The sequence below is a fragment of the Condylura cristata genome, unplaced genomic scaffold, assembly GCF_000260355.1.
Source record: "Condylura cristata isolate star-nosed mole 26May11 unplaced genomic scaffold, ConCri1.0 scaffold00003, whole genome shotgun sequence".
Lineage (NCBI taxonomy): Eukaryota > Metazoa > Chordata > Mammalia > Eulipotyphla > Talpidae > Condylura > Condylura cristata.
This window is the reverse complement of record NW_004567104.1, coordinates 3,050,871-3,065,194: the sequence shown is the minus strand read 5'-3', so window position 1 is coordinate 3,065,194 and position 14,324 is coordinate 3,050,871.

The following is a 14,324-nucleotide window of genomic DNA, read 5'->3' as shown; positions in this document are numbered from 1 at the left end:
GGTCACCTCCGGGGCAGGCGGGGATCGAACTCATGCGGAAGTGGCTTTGACTTCTTAGTGCTGTGCTTTAACCCGCTGCGCCACCAGGGAGGGCCCGACTCATTTGTTTTTCAAAAAATACTATTAAGTTGGTGTTCCCAGGATCTTTGAAGGCAAGGGAACCAGCCTAGAGATACTAGTATTCTCCAAATATTGCAAGTGATTAAGAACAGTTCAGATATCTAACCCAACAGTCTAGCTGCAAATTCTGTTTAAACTCTATAATATTCTCTCTTCAGTGGTCATTTGTGAAAACTACTGGCAGCATCTCAAACAAGGGTCTTTATTCTGACACTGATATATAACCTTAACTCCAGGGATATAAATACAAATTATTAGAGAGTACACAATAATTTTGTACTTTTGACAAATAAAGGATGCATATAAAAAATTAACCAGATTCATGGTAATATCCCATTTTTATACAACTCGGAAGAAATGTGAGCTTGTTTATTGTATATCTTGCATGTTTTATGTTATATAAATTGTATCAGATATTATTTTATTATATTTTAATGTACATCATTTATTTGTTTTCTGGAATTAGATGGAATATAAATAAATATTTCAATTTATAAAAACCATGATATAAAAATGTTGATTTATTTAAAAAAAGCAATAATATGGAAGCATTTTCTACATGATGATAAATGAAGAGTAGTCAAAAATCTCCCCGTCATGGAATTTGTATTATTTTTTCAATAGACCTAGGGTCAGTTTACCATCAATTGTTTGGTTCTTATGATTGAGCAAATCTTTCTTTATTTACTAAAATAAGAGTCATCATAGCATATTAACATGGAAGATTATTTGAAAATCTGTACTGTTTTACCCATTTCACTATAGGAAGAAATAAAACAAAAGAATTTAGTAGCTGTTGGTTCTTCCTGCTTCTAAGTAATGAAACAATGGCCAGGGGAGATATCTTGAATTTAGAACCAGTGTACTTTCCACATAAAAAGTGTGAATAAATGACTAAGCTATTTTTTTTCTGACATTTACTTTCCAAAGGCTGCTAAAGCATAAGAATAACTTGAAGCAGTAACCAGAAAAGTCCAGGAATTAAGTATTAGGTCAGACTCTATACATGACAAATATAAATGAAGCAATGAAATAATCATGGGATTGTAGGCTGGAAAATTATAATGATAGAGATTTATTCATAAATCTAGAGAATTCAAAGGAATCAAATGTCATTGCTGAGTGGGTGATCTGCTTGGTGTATTTAGCAGTAAGAGTCCATATGGAATAATGAAATTTCATTTCAAGGAACTAGTCACAGTCATCAAAAGTTTGGTATGTATTCCTAGTCTGTTCCAGATTATCATTTATTCATTTTATGTATACTAAATATGTTGTTGGCTTCTCACAATACGCAATTATTAACACCTAAACTTTGGTTCACTTATAACTTTAAAATAAAAATAATAAGTGCAATCAAGTGAAGTTGTCACTCAGCTTAAATTGGTCTGTTATTGATATTTAAGGAAATGTATGGCTTAACCAGATAAAATAATACCCAATGATGATATTTAGTCTCATTATAGATGAAGCCATATTATACTGGTGAACACTTTTTTTATTAGTTTGGAATTTTATAAGGGATATTCTCAACAGAGTATCAGAACAGAGTAATTATAATTATTTTATAATATAATAGGTCAAAATTTTCTAAAGAATCAAATTCCACCTTAGAATTAGTCAGAGTAGCCCTCCCTGATGGTGCAGCGGGTTAAAGCACAGCACCAAGAAGCTAAAGCCAGTTCAGCATGAATTTGATTCCCACTTGCCCTGGAGGTGATCCACATGGCACAGCAGACCTCTCCTGACACTCCCGCTGCTCCCCTCAGCAGTGGACTTCATAGATCTGCCTGTTCTGCTCCCCACTCTGTCTCTGGTAAATCCTCTCACCGCCCCTGCATCTCTGGCCTGTAGCCCAGTTCTATATGCATAAATAAATAAATCTCTAAAAAAGAAAGAAAGAAATAGAGTAATTCAATGGAAATGGGATTTGTTCACTATTTGGCTACTATGTCCTCTCCCATCATTATGCTGCAATAGTTTTTTTTTTTTTTTCAACTATTTAACTCTGATTTTATTGGAGACTGATACTCCTTTTATTCTTTTATATATTAATTATTCCTAAAGATTAATTAAAAATCCAGTAACATCGCAGTCTCCTTAGCAGGTATTTTAATTGTCATAAGTGACTTTGAAGTTCTGTGTTTCAATTCAAATTGCTTCATCAATGCAAAGTAATTTCACTTCCCTTTTTTTGGTTATAATTTGTAGAAAGGTAGAGGTACATATAAGTTTGAAAACTCTGACAATAACAGCAAAAATAACATTTTTTGGCTGATACCAATTTCATAGTCCCCTCACAAAACTTTTGTTAATAACAATCCTATTCAAATTAGAATTCCTTGGTAAGAGAGACCTTGCCAGTAATCATTCTTGTTTTACCATTGTCCATTATGATGTGTCATTTATAGTTGGCAACCAAAACACATGTATCCAGTAAAAATTAGTATTTATAATGGTTGTCTTGAATTGCTTTGCTAATGGATATGTTTAAGTTTGTGTGTGCATATATATGTGTATATGAACAATTCCAAATATGTATCTTTAAAATTTCATTATTTATATATGTATTTATCTGTTATAGAATAACTGGAATATAAGTCAGAAGTGTGAGAAATAAGAGGATAAACTAGAGACAGAGTGGAGAGCAAAACAGGAAGATGCACTGAAATACACTGCTGACTCAACCAGTGGATCAAACAGGAAAGGTCTACTGCAAATGTGGGTCAGTGCCCTGTCAAGGTATCAAACTCAGAGTCTTAAACCCTGAGCACCAAGGAAGCCTCCAGATTTATTTTAATATGTTAATTATATGTCAGCTGAACAAAATACAAAGTAAAAAAAAAAAAAAAACACTAAGAGCTTAAGGAAATACCTATTCAATCAAAAACATATGACATTGCTTCTGATATTTCTAGATCATAACTTGTATGATCTACTGTAAACTTGTAGTAGGAAATGGAAAATATTTATTCAGAAAGAAATGGTACTATATAGTCACATGCCACATGCATTGATTAGAAATTTAAAGAAAAAATGGCAGTTGAAATGTGATTTTTTTCCATATTTTAGCAAGTAATTTAAAGTTTTGGTAATAGATATGCAGGAGGTGAGGATTCACCAAAGAGAGTGGGGAACAGAATAGTCAGATTGACTGAAACACACTACCTAGGGGAGTAGTGAATGAGACAAGAAAGGTCTTCTGTGCCATGTGGGCCAGCTTCCTGGCCAGGGATAGAACTTGTGCTGCAGTGGCTGCCAATAGCCTCATAGTGTTGAGACATAACTTTTTTGTGCTACCAGGGAGGTTCACAATATATTCTTTCTAATACTGTTTATTATCATTTATTTCATTCTGAAATTAAAATATCTTAAACACATTTTCACCTAGGTTGGCCAGTGACACATCACACTGCTACATAAGTCTAATAATAATGTTAAATCATATATAATGAAACATATTCTATCAAGATAGATATTTTTGGTGAATGCATTTGCATAATTAACTTATACTGCAAGTAAATATCTTGTGATTAATTAAAAATAACTGCAACTAAATATCTTGTGATTCATTGTATTAGATCACACTAATATACTTCAGTGAAATTACATTTATTTATTATTTGATGAGACATCCATTAATACCAGATGGACTATGACAGATCAATGAATCCTGAGGGTATATAATAATACTGTAAGGGAGAAAATGTAATTATAAATTATAATTATACTTAACTTGAGTTTCACAAGTAAATGAATAAAATATAATTAGAATTTAAATACAAATTTGGAGTTACTTTCTGTAAAAGCTTTCAGTAAAAAAGAATTATGGGATCCTCGCTTATGGTACAATGGTTACACACAGCACTGTGAAGAAGCTTGCTGCAGCTGCTTTAGCATGAGTTCAATCTCCAGCCAGGGAGGTGACCTACAGTGCATAGCAGACCTCTCCTGTCTCACTCACTGCTCCCCTCAGTAGTGCACTTTGTCAATCTACCTATTCTGCTCCCCACTCTGTCTCTGGTGAATGCTCTTACCACCCATGCACCTCTGGCTTGTACCCCAGTTCTGTATGAAAAAATAAATCTTAAAAAAAAAGAATGTATAAAATAATATTTTACAGTGAAGACTATGGCAAGAAACTATTAAATAAAATAAAGAAGGGAATTGTGGGCAGGAAGTAGGACTGAAATTAAAACTGCTCATATAAATTGTAATTTATATTACAATTATATTATATATATATTACAAACAACGGTTTATCTGTAACCTCTGCCTAAGTTACTGGAAGAAGTTACATAAATTAATTACAGTACCTGAGTGGATGTTTTGCTGAGGGACAGACAGATTTCAAAAATTATTTTATACACACAAATCATAACCGTTTGATGCAATATTCAATTTTCTTATACACATAATCAGTTGTTAGTAGGTTGTAATGAAATTGTGATGGTTATGCATAATCCCATTTTTTCTCAAATGAATGTAAAAAAAATTAAATGGAAGATAAATGAAAATAACAAAATATTTTATCATAAGAGTTATGATTAAAGATAACATTTTTAGGCCCTCCCTGGTGGCACAGGGGGTTAAAGCACAGCACTAAGAAGAAAGCCACTTCCCAGTGATTTTGATTCCCGCCTGCCCCTGAGGCGACCACATGGTGCAGCAGACCTCTCCTGACCCGCCCGCTGCTTCCCTCAGCAGTGTACTTCGCCGATCTACCTGCTTTGCTCCCCTCTCTGTCTCTGGTGAAACCTCTCACCGCCCCTGAGCCTCTGGCCTGTACCGCAGTTCTGTATACACCAAAAATAAATAAATAAATAAATAAAATAACATTTTTACTCCTTTCCTTGTGTTAGAAAGCTTCTGAACCCATCCCTATTTTTTTCTGGCATTGAATAACGAGACAAAATATTCGGGAGAAAAAGTAACACTTTTTGTCCTTATATATATTAGTGAAAACTCTTTGGATCTGTGGGAAGATTAAAAAGAAAAAAAAGAAAAGAAAAAGATAAAAGAAAGCTCTCTAGTCATGAAGGATGGCAGAAATGCTTGTTAAGCATAATATCATAATTGAAGAATGGTAACATAATTGTGGTCATCACATATTTTACCATTCAGGAGAGAGTGTCTTCTTAAAAATTAATCTAATATAAATAAAAATCTCACTAAAAGGTAATATGTTTTGTGTAAAAATAACGATCAACTACAAATGGAAAAAATTACACAAGACAGATATGAAGCACAGGGCAAAGAGTAAACAAACATGAAATGTGGAACATGAATTGAGGAAAGAATATCTGACTCGCTAACTCCCATCCTAAATATGCTTGCACTAATGGAATTTGATATCAATATAGCACTGTGGGTAACCATAGCAACACTAAATCTGAAATAGTGTTTTTTTCCCAACTAGATGATCACAAACTCTGCAGTAAATTTCAAAATCATTTATTTTATTCTCTATGGCCTGCACAAGACATGCAATATTAAAGAAACTTAGATACAATTAACTGTCAGTGGGCTTTACAATAATTAAGTGAAATTAGGATGTAAGTGTGATAAATGTAGCTATGGTGTTCTTTTACTTGTGTGACCAGTTACTGATTATCTGAAAAACATATATAATAGTAATATCTAATTTCTTAGCAATATCTACAATTGACTGTGATATGCATCCCATTCTGGCTTAATACCTCTGAGTCATGAAATATGTCTTCTCTTCCTTCTACCATTTTGGAAATATTTTCTCACTATGAGGCAATTGTTTTCAATTACATTTACCCTAATAATTCTGGTGAAGAAAATTAAATATTTGCTTGTAAATGAATTAAGTATTTTGATTGATAATCTACCATAATCACTATTAAGTCAAATAAGAAATTCTTAAGTTTTGAAACCATTCATTCATCTCTCCATTCTAGATGTCTAGCTTCATTCCTTTGCATGTAGCAGTCCAGTTTTTCCAGCACCAGCTATTGAACAAACTGCCATAGTTCCATTTTATATTATTTGCTTCTTTGTCAAAGATCAACCACCCATAAATATATGGATTTATTTCTGGGTTTTCTATTTAATTCCATTGGTCTATTTAATTGTTTTTATTTCATTACCATAATTTTTAAATATTATGACCTTTTAGTACAATTTAAAGTCTGGGATTTTGATGCCTTCATTCTCCTTCTTTTTAGTCAGGAAAGCTTTGGTTATGTGAGTTTGTGTGTGTGTGTGTGTGTGTGTGTGTGTGGTTCCATATGAATTTCACCAACACTTATTCTATTTATTTGAAGAATATCATTGGAAATTTTATTGGGATAGCTTTGAATATGTAAATTGCTTTTGGTAGGATGATCATTTTCATAAGTTTAATTTTTTCAGTACATGATCAGGGTATACTAACAGAATGGATAAAATAATTAGATACAAGACCTGAAACCATGACAGATATAGAAGAATATATAGGCAAAACATTACATTACATGCATTCCAGTAACATCTCTAAAGACACCTACTCCAAAGCAAAGAAAGTGAAGGCAAAGATGAGAAGTTGGGACTACATCAAATTAAAAATGTTTTTGTATAGCAAAAGAAATATTAACCAAAACAAAGAGACCCCTTCCTACTGATTGGGAGAAAAAATTGCATACACTACTACTGATAAGGTAAATTTTGCATACTGATACTACTGATCACAAAGATCTACAAAGAGCTCACACAATTCACACACATACACACAAAATAAGTAAATAAAATAAACAATCCAATCAAAATATGGGTAGAAGCACTAAAATGACACTGTTCCAAAGAAGAAATGCAAGCTGCCAACAGGTATAAGGGAAAAAAAAAAAATCATCAGTTGTGATCAGGCAAATATAAATCAAAAGCACAATGATATATACCTTTCATCAGTGAGAATGGTTCATAATTTAAAAAAAAAAGTAAACAAGTGTTGGTAGGAATATGAAATAAAGGAACTTTCCTATACTGCTGGTGGGAATGCAAATTGGTCCAACCACTGGAAATCTGTGTGAAGGTTTCTCATACTACTAACGACTAAAAATGGAGATGCTATATGATCGAGAAGATCTACTCTTAGAAATTTACTTAAAGGACAAATACTAATAACAATAATAATATAATAATACTTCAAAAGGATACCTACACCCTTATGTTTATTACAACACTATATATAATAGGTAAGATATGGAAGCATCACAATGCCCCTAAGTAGATGACTGGTTCAAGAAGATGAAATAACATACACACACACACATACACACAAAGTAATATATATACATACACAAAGGGATATTATTCAGTAATCAATAAAGATAATGCAATTATTGCCATTTGCTGTAACATGGATAGAGCTGGAAGGAATTATGCTTAGTGAAATAAGCCAGAAAGAAAAACTAAAAATATTGTATGGTTTCACTTATAAAAGGAATGTAGGGAAACCAAACTAAATAAGGGATCAGGAAAAAATAATTATGATAAATTAGAAAACAAAATCATCATCGGCCCTCCCTGGTGGCGCAGTGGGTTAAAGCACTGTACTAAGAATCAAAAACTACTTCCGCATGAGTTCGATTCCCGCCTGCCCCGGAGGAGATCCACATGGTGTGGCAGACCTCTCCTGACCCGCCCACTGCTCCCCTCAGCAGTGTACTTCGTCGATCTACCTGTTCTGCTCTCCACTCTGTCTCTGGTGAAGCCTCTCACCCTCCACATCTCTGGCCTGTACCCCAGTTCTGTATGAATAAATAAATAAATCTTTAAAAAAAAAACAAAAAACAAAAATCATCAGGCAAAACTTAAGTCAGAGACTCTTTGTGAGGGAGGAGAGAGGAGATGTGATACAAACAGGGGAGGGAAGAAAATAGGGACTATGGTGATGGCACAAGAGTGAACTGATGATGGGAATTATATGGGGACAACACCTGAGAGGAAAAAGCACACTCTGTACAAAAAGGAAAAATGTGTAACACATATGTTAAATAAAAAAATCAGTAAAATTCCTTTCTTATTGCACCCTAATAAAGGGAAGAAAAAAAATAATAACAGCTAGGTGAACAACCACCTCCAAAGTTAATATTTTGTAATATAAAAAGCTGTGGCAATATAAACTCTCAAATCTCATTAAGATCATCATATTACTTGCAAATATGGGAAGCCAGGAATCATGTCTCTGCATCTTCTACTTATAAAGATAATGACTTTCTAGTTTATTTGATATAAATATGCATACCTAATCTTGCAGTTGTCCAGTATATTTGATATAAATATGCATACCTAATCTTGCAGTTGTCCAAGACATTCATTTTAATTTGGAAAAATTAACATGTATTTCCCTGTTAATATGGATAAGGACATGTTTTCATTAGTCAATAACAAATTTCCTGTTTTCTTTGATGATACAATGTACATGATGGCTTACTCTTGAATCCACTTCAAGCCTTAGCCCAGGTTCCACATCTAAAAATTATTCATATATTCCTAATCTGTGTAGCTAGGAAAACAGATATGATGAAGGGACATGATCATAAAGACTTTGCCTCATGAATTGCAATAGAATGGAAAATATTGAACTGCTTGCTTGGCAATGAAAAAAAATTATTAAACTTTTTAATGTCAATAAAACCAAAGAGTCAGGGAATTTAAAGTTTATTTTTCTTTTTAGCCAAAATGACATTTGATATTGAAGTGATATTGTCATTGGCCATGTATGCCTCCTGTAGAGAGTTGAGAGTCACTGTTAAGAGTAACTCAATCATATGCTATCAGTCACTGCCTTAAATAATTTCAGCTAAAGTAAAGCATAGAGACTGTAGATGAATGTATTTCATGGAAGATTACACATATAAACAATGCTACAGCCATTATGCAGATTTAGTTTTACCTTCTAAATTAATAAGAGTTAAGGAGGTTAGGTCTTTCTCAATACATTGAGATAGAAGTTAGTGCAAATAGAGTTTTCCCTTATTCCTGTATAATGACAGGGACTGTTTTTAAAGGACAGCCCCTAATCACCATTCAGAGTTCTTCCTATGAAAACCTTTCAGGAAAAGCATTTTTTGCTGAAAACACTTTTTTTTTTTCACATGGTAGATATTTGCTCTCCTACAGCTCTGCTTTTGAAACATCTCAAGAATGTTTACAACTTAGATCTTGAGTTGTGGCTTACTCTGCAGGACCTCAAGAGCACCTGTCTGCCTTGGCTAATGTTGTGCATGGGTGAACACACTCTCCAGAAGGCCAACAAACAAGTCAGCAGAGCACAGTGCACTTTGTCCTGCAAATAGCTGCAGCCCCCTACTTTGTATCAAGCAGAAGCTACAGGAAGCCCCTAGGTCCGGTAATAACATGCACCCCACCCCCTGCACTGGGCACATTTCCTGGGCACATTTCCTGTTTTTCCCTGCACCTACAGACCTTATATATACCCAAGGGCAGTCCTAATAAACAGACTTTGGACTTCAGACCCCAGGCTCCTGCTTCAGTTTCTTTTGTGTCTCTGAGTCTCCTGTGTTCGGGCTGCTAGCGAATGTAGAGGTCAGCACACCTCTCGGTGGGTCTGTAACATTGAGTCACTCAATATTTCATACAGCAGCCTCCCAGTCTTAAGAATAGTAGGATCCACCATGTAGAAGTAGGCCCCAAATTAAAGCTTTATATACAAGCAATATAATATAATATTATATATATATACAGAAAACAAGTTGATTGGCTGGAGTGTAATGTAAATTTAGCCAGGAACCCTGATGATAGTCACTTGACCTTTGTGAAACATCATTAGAATTGATAAGGGTAGGCACTGTTTCTGCTTTTAGAGTTTAAATAAATGTGTCTGATATTATCAGGTATTTAGCAAACCAGTGACTGTGACAAGGATTGGCCATATACAACCATTCCATTATTCTCTGTTTCAATATGTGCTAAACCATTCTTTATTATTTGGGTCATACTATATGCATTTTTAGAGATGGCAGAAAATTGGGAAATGCTTTATGTTTGGTTTAAATATGCTGGTATTTGATCAATAAATAGCTTTTTTGCTGACAAACATATATACATTCAAGTGGCATTGAGATAGAAACAATGCAAGACATGGACTATTTGCCAATATTGATAATAGATTCTGGACTATTTTGTGTTTATTCTGCTAAAAACTTATATAATTTAATATTTATATATACATTCTAACAGCGTTGTTTTCTATACTGTTCTTCTGTGTCAGTATTTTGGACATGCCATTTCTCAGTTTCCTGCTTGATGCACCATGACCCTAGTCCCTTGTGTTTTTAACCTCCCTCATTTCTTCATTTTAATCCCTCTCCCTCCCCCTCTGTGGCAGGGTATCTTTTATTAATAGTTGCCTGTTAATTTTATTTATAATTTATTATAATTATTTTATTTGTTTATACCCTATTTTGTTCCTGTACATTCCTCCTATAAGTGAAACCATCTGATTTTGTTGTTGTGGTTGTTGTTCTGGCTTATTTCACTAAGTATAAACCCTTCCAGTGCTATCTATGTTGCTTCAAATGGCATAGACTTATCTTTTGGATTGCTGAATAGTATTCCACTGTGTAATATTTTTATACATCTTCTTATTCACTTAAATGAACATCTGAAATAGTTAAAAAAAATTCTCAGCAATGTTTTTTCTCAGACTGAAATAGGTAGAAAGTAACATTTTAATGTATTGAGTAGTAAAATGTAAGTGTTCCTTTGTCAAGTTGAGGTACAGGTGGCTAAAAAGTCTTTTATACCTTTCAGTGCTGGGTTATTTCTCAAATGGAAAGTCAATATCCATTGTGGGAAGAAGAGAAACACACAGCGCTTTTGTATTCCTTAAGATAGATGTAAAAGTGACACATGGTTCCGGTATCACAGGTAGAGCAGAGTGTGCTAGGCTCTACAACGGGGCTTCCTAAGCCCACCACCACGTCCAGTAAGATTGGGTTTGAAGGTAGAACTCGGTGTAAGATGGGATTTCAATACAGTGTGGCTTTAGTTTTGACACTGGTGTAGTTTTGAAAATATGGCAAACAGGTTTCAGTTTGTGCTGTCACCAATCTTGTTTTCATAGATGTAGTTTTAAAACTAGAACAGCCAATTCTGAGACTCTGGCACAATGAAGGAGGATAAATCTGTGAAGTAAATAGATTCATACTCAGCACCAAGACGCACCAAAACATTCATGTCAGTGATTCAGACCACCAATACTCATCAAGGACTTCACTTCAGGGTACAGATTCATCCTGACTCTCACCTGAGAAGACCTTTGTATCTGAACTCTTCAATTCATTGCCTATCTGCCTGCCTGTATGACTCTCACTCCCAATCCTACCTCTTCTTCCATATAATTAACTGATAGATGCCATTGGCCTGTATTCAGCATCTCTGAGTTATACACTGTTGTCTGATCCTGTTACTTCTAAATGTTTTGTTGGCTGTTGCCTGATCCTCTAGCACTGCCAGAAAGAACTGCTCAATACTGTTTGATTCTCCACATTATAGCCTGCTTATTGGCACTTATTGGTGTTATTTTCCTATTCCCAGCCACCTCTAAGAACTGTCTACTGTTTCTGTCCTCCAACACGGCCAACTGACCATGTATCCTACCTCCAACATGGCTGGTGACCTCCTGTTGCTGATACTTTTGGTGCCCATCTGGCTTCTAGATGATTTCCACTGGCTGTTTCAATCCATCTCAGTGGCACCACTTGTGATTACCTCAAGCTGCAATCTAGATTTGGGTTCTCATCCACCTCTTACCGCTGTGCATCCATCTTCAGACTTTCATCAAATCGACAATGCCAACTTGCACAAGCAGATTTTGGGTTGGGCTACTAGATACTATTTGGGGTAGGCCAGGTGGCCACTTGTGGCATTTGAACCTTTTATTTTTTCCTACCTTTTCCAAATCCCCTTGTAAATATATCTTATCATTGTTGTATTCCATGCCTGTGTCATGTCAATTATAAGCATATTGGTGAGGATACACAAATTGTGACATTGTTCCATGTTTACATGGTTTCATAAAGACTAAGATGCTATCACCATAAAGTAGTATCCAAAGAGAAGAAATGTGACTGAAGTGTAGTTATGTAAGACATCAAGGGCCAGAAATCTCCCTGATGTAAGTTTCAGGCTAGTCTAAGTGCTGAAAGTTTAGAGATCGGTAGGTAGTTTAAAGATCATGGTAAATCGTATTTGTGGAATCTGAAGGTAACTGTTATTTTAGGGAGTCCTTTTAAGCTGAGTGTAGATGATCATCAGGCTCTGAGTTCTTCCCAATACTTCACTTTGAATTAATCATAATCCATTATAAAGTTAATATATAAGGAAGCTATTCCAGTCTATCGTTTTTGTGGACCTCATTCACCAAGCTGAAAAAGGAAAGAAAAATTAAATTTTAAGAAAGGTATCCATAAATATATGTAATGTATATGTGTGTGCATTTTCTTTACAGAATGAAAAGAAAAACATTCTCCAGATTTTATTACCTTCATTTTATAAAGTCTAAAAAACTAGTAAAGAAAGGGTGAGAGGAGGGGTGGGAGGGAGGAAGGAAGAAAAGAATGTAGGAAGGAAAAGTGTGAGACAGACATGGTAAAATAAATTATGAGCTCATAGGAAAAATTGTCCAAAATTCTGTTTGAAAAGTTGAACTAAATCATAAACTAGAATATCCTGTCCAAACAATTTGGCCCACCATAATGACCATATGGTACCATGCTAGAAAAAAAAGAAATAATTAAATACTGACTAATGACTATCTCATTATTTCCCATAAGGAGATAGCCAAGAACCCACATGTGCATATGGAGAATAACCCAGGCACAGCACAACCCAGAATAAGAAATGAAGATGTCCCTTTCCACTTTTTTGTAGGTATGCATTTGAAATATCTCTATCTAACTTCCTCTGAGAAAAGTAGCTAAATTCTCTTACCGTACACTATTTTTTTTTTTGTCATTCATGAGTCTCTAATAAATTCTTGCATCATTCAACTACATTTAGCACTAGCTGTTGAATTTTCTCCCTAAAGAACAAAGAACCTACTCTTTTGGATAAGATCTGTAACAGGAGGAAGGATTCAAGTCATGACAAAGCACCATAAAATGTCAAAATATCTGAAATGAGATTATTCTAAATTATTTCATATATATATATATACAATAAACGGGTAACACGAGCATAAGCATATCATATTAAAAAAAAAAAAACTACGCTTTTCTTCAATGGAGTGATGCCTTAAAACTTCTGAGGGGGTCTCCCTGGTGGCACAGTGTTTAAAATTTCAGCATTATCAAGCTGATTCCAGCCACTGAGGCATGAGTTTGATCCCAGACCAGGCTGGCCCACATGGCATAGCAAACCTCTCCTGTCTCACTCATTGTTCCCCTCAGATTGGATTTCAGTAGATCTGCCTGTTCTGCTTCCCAATCCCCCCATACATCTAGCCTATATACTAGTTCTTATATGCATAAATAAATGAAATTTTTTAAATTTCAAGGATTTTTTTTCAAACTCAATTACTTTATTCAATCAAAAAAAGACTATGTTTAGTATAAATATACTTTTATACATGTAATATCTAGTGTATTATTCAGATAAACTGTATCCAGATTGATATAATAGCCACTGTTCTTTAGGGAGATAAAGTTTGCTATCTTCAAACAAAATGAAGGTAAAATCAAAAAGAGGTAAAAGTGGAATAAAAAAAAAAAGAGCACTGAATCCAGTAAAATGCAAAGAGATACCCTCAAAAATGAGATATGCATAATGAGTCAAGAGTAACTAGTCCACTTTGGAAAAGATAAATGAGATGCTTCATAAGTCTCTGAGAAGAAAAGAATGACCATTTAGCAATCTGAACACCTAATTAATAATTTTCAAATAAATAAAGGAATTAGAGATTACACTTCAAGGCATGTAGGTTTTGCTGAGTATGTGAAAATATAGATCTAAATACCTGAAGTGCTAAGTAAATAAAAATCCAAAACAGTTTCTGCAAAGCTATTAACACTTAAATAAGCAAAGCTCATAAATCACTTTATACTAATCTCTGTTATTCTGTTTAAATCTTATTAGTAGAAACACATACACACACACCAAAAAAAAAAATGGGGGAAAATCATATGACAGAATATGGAATTGGTGTAAAGTAAATCTTCATAAAGATAATTTTT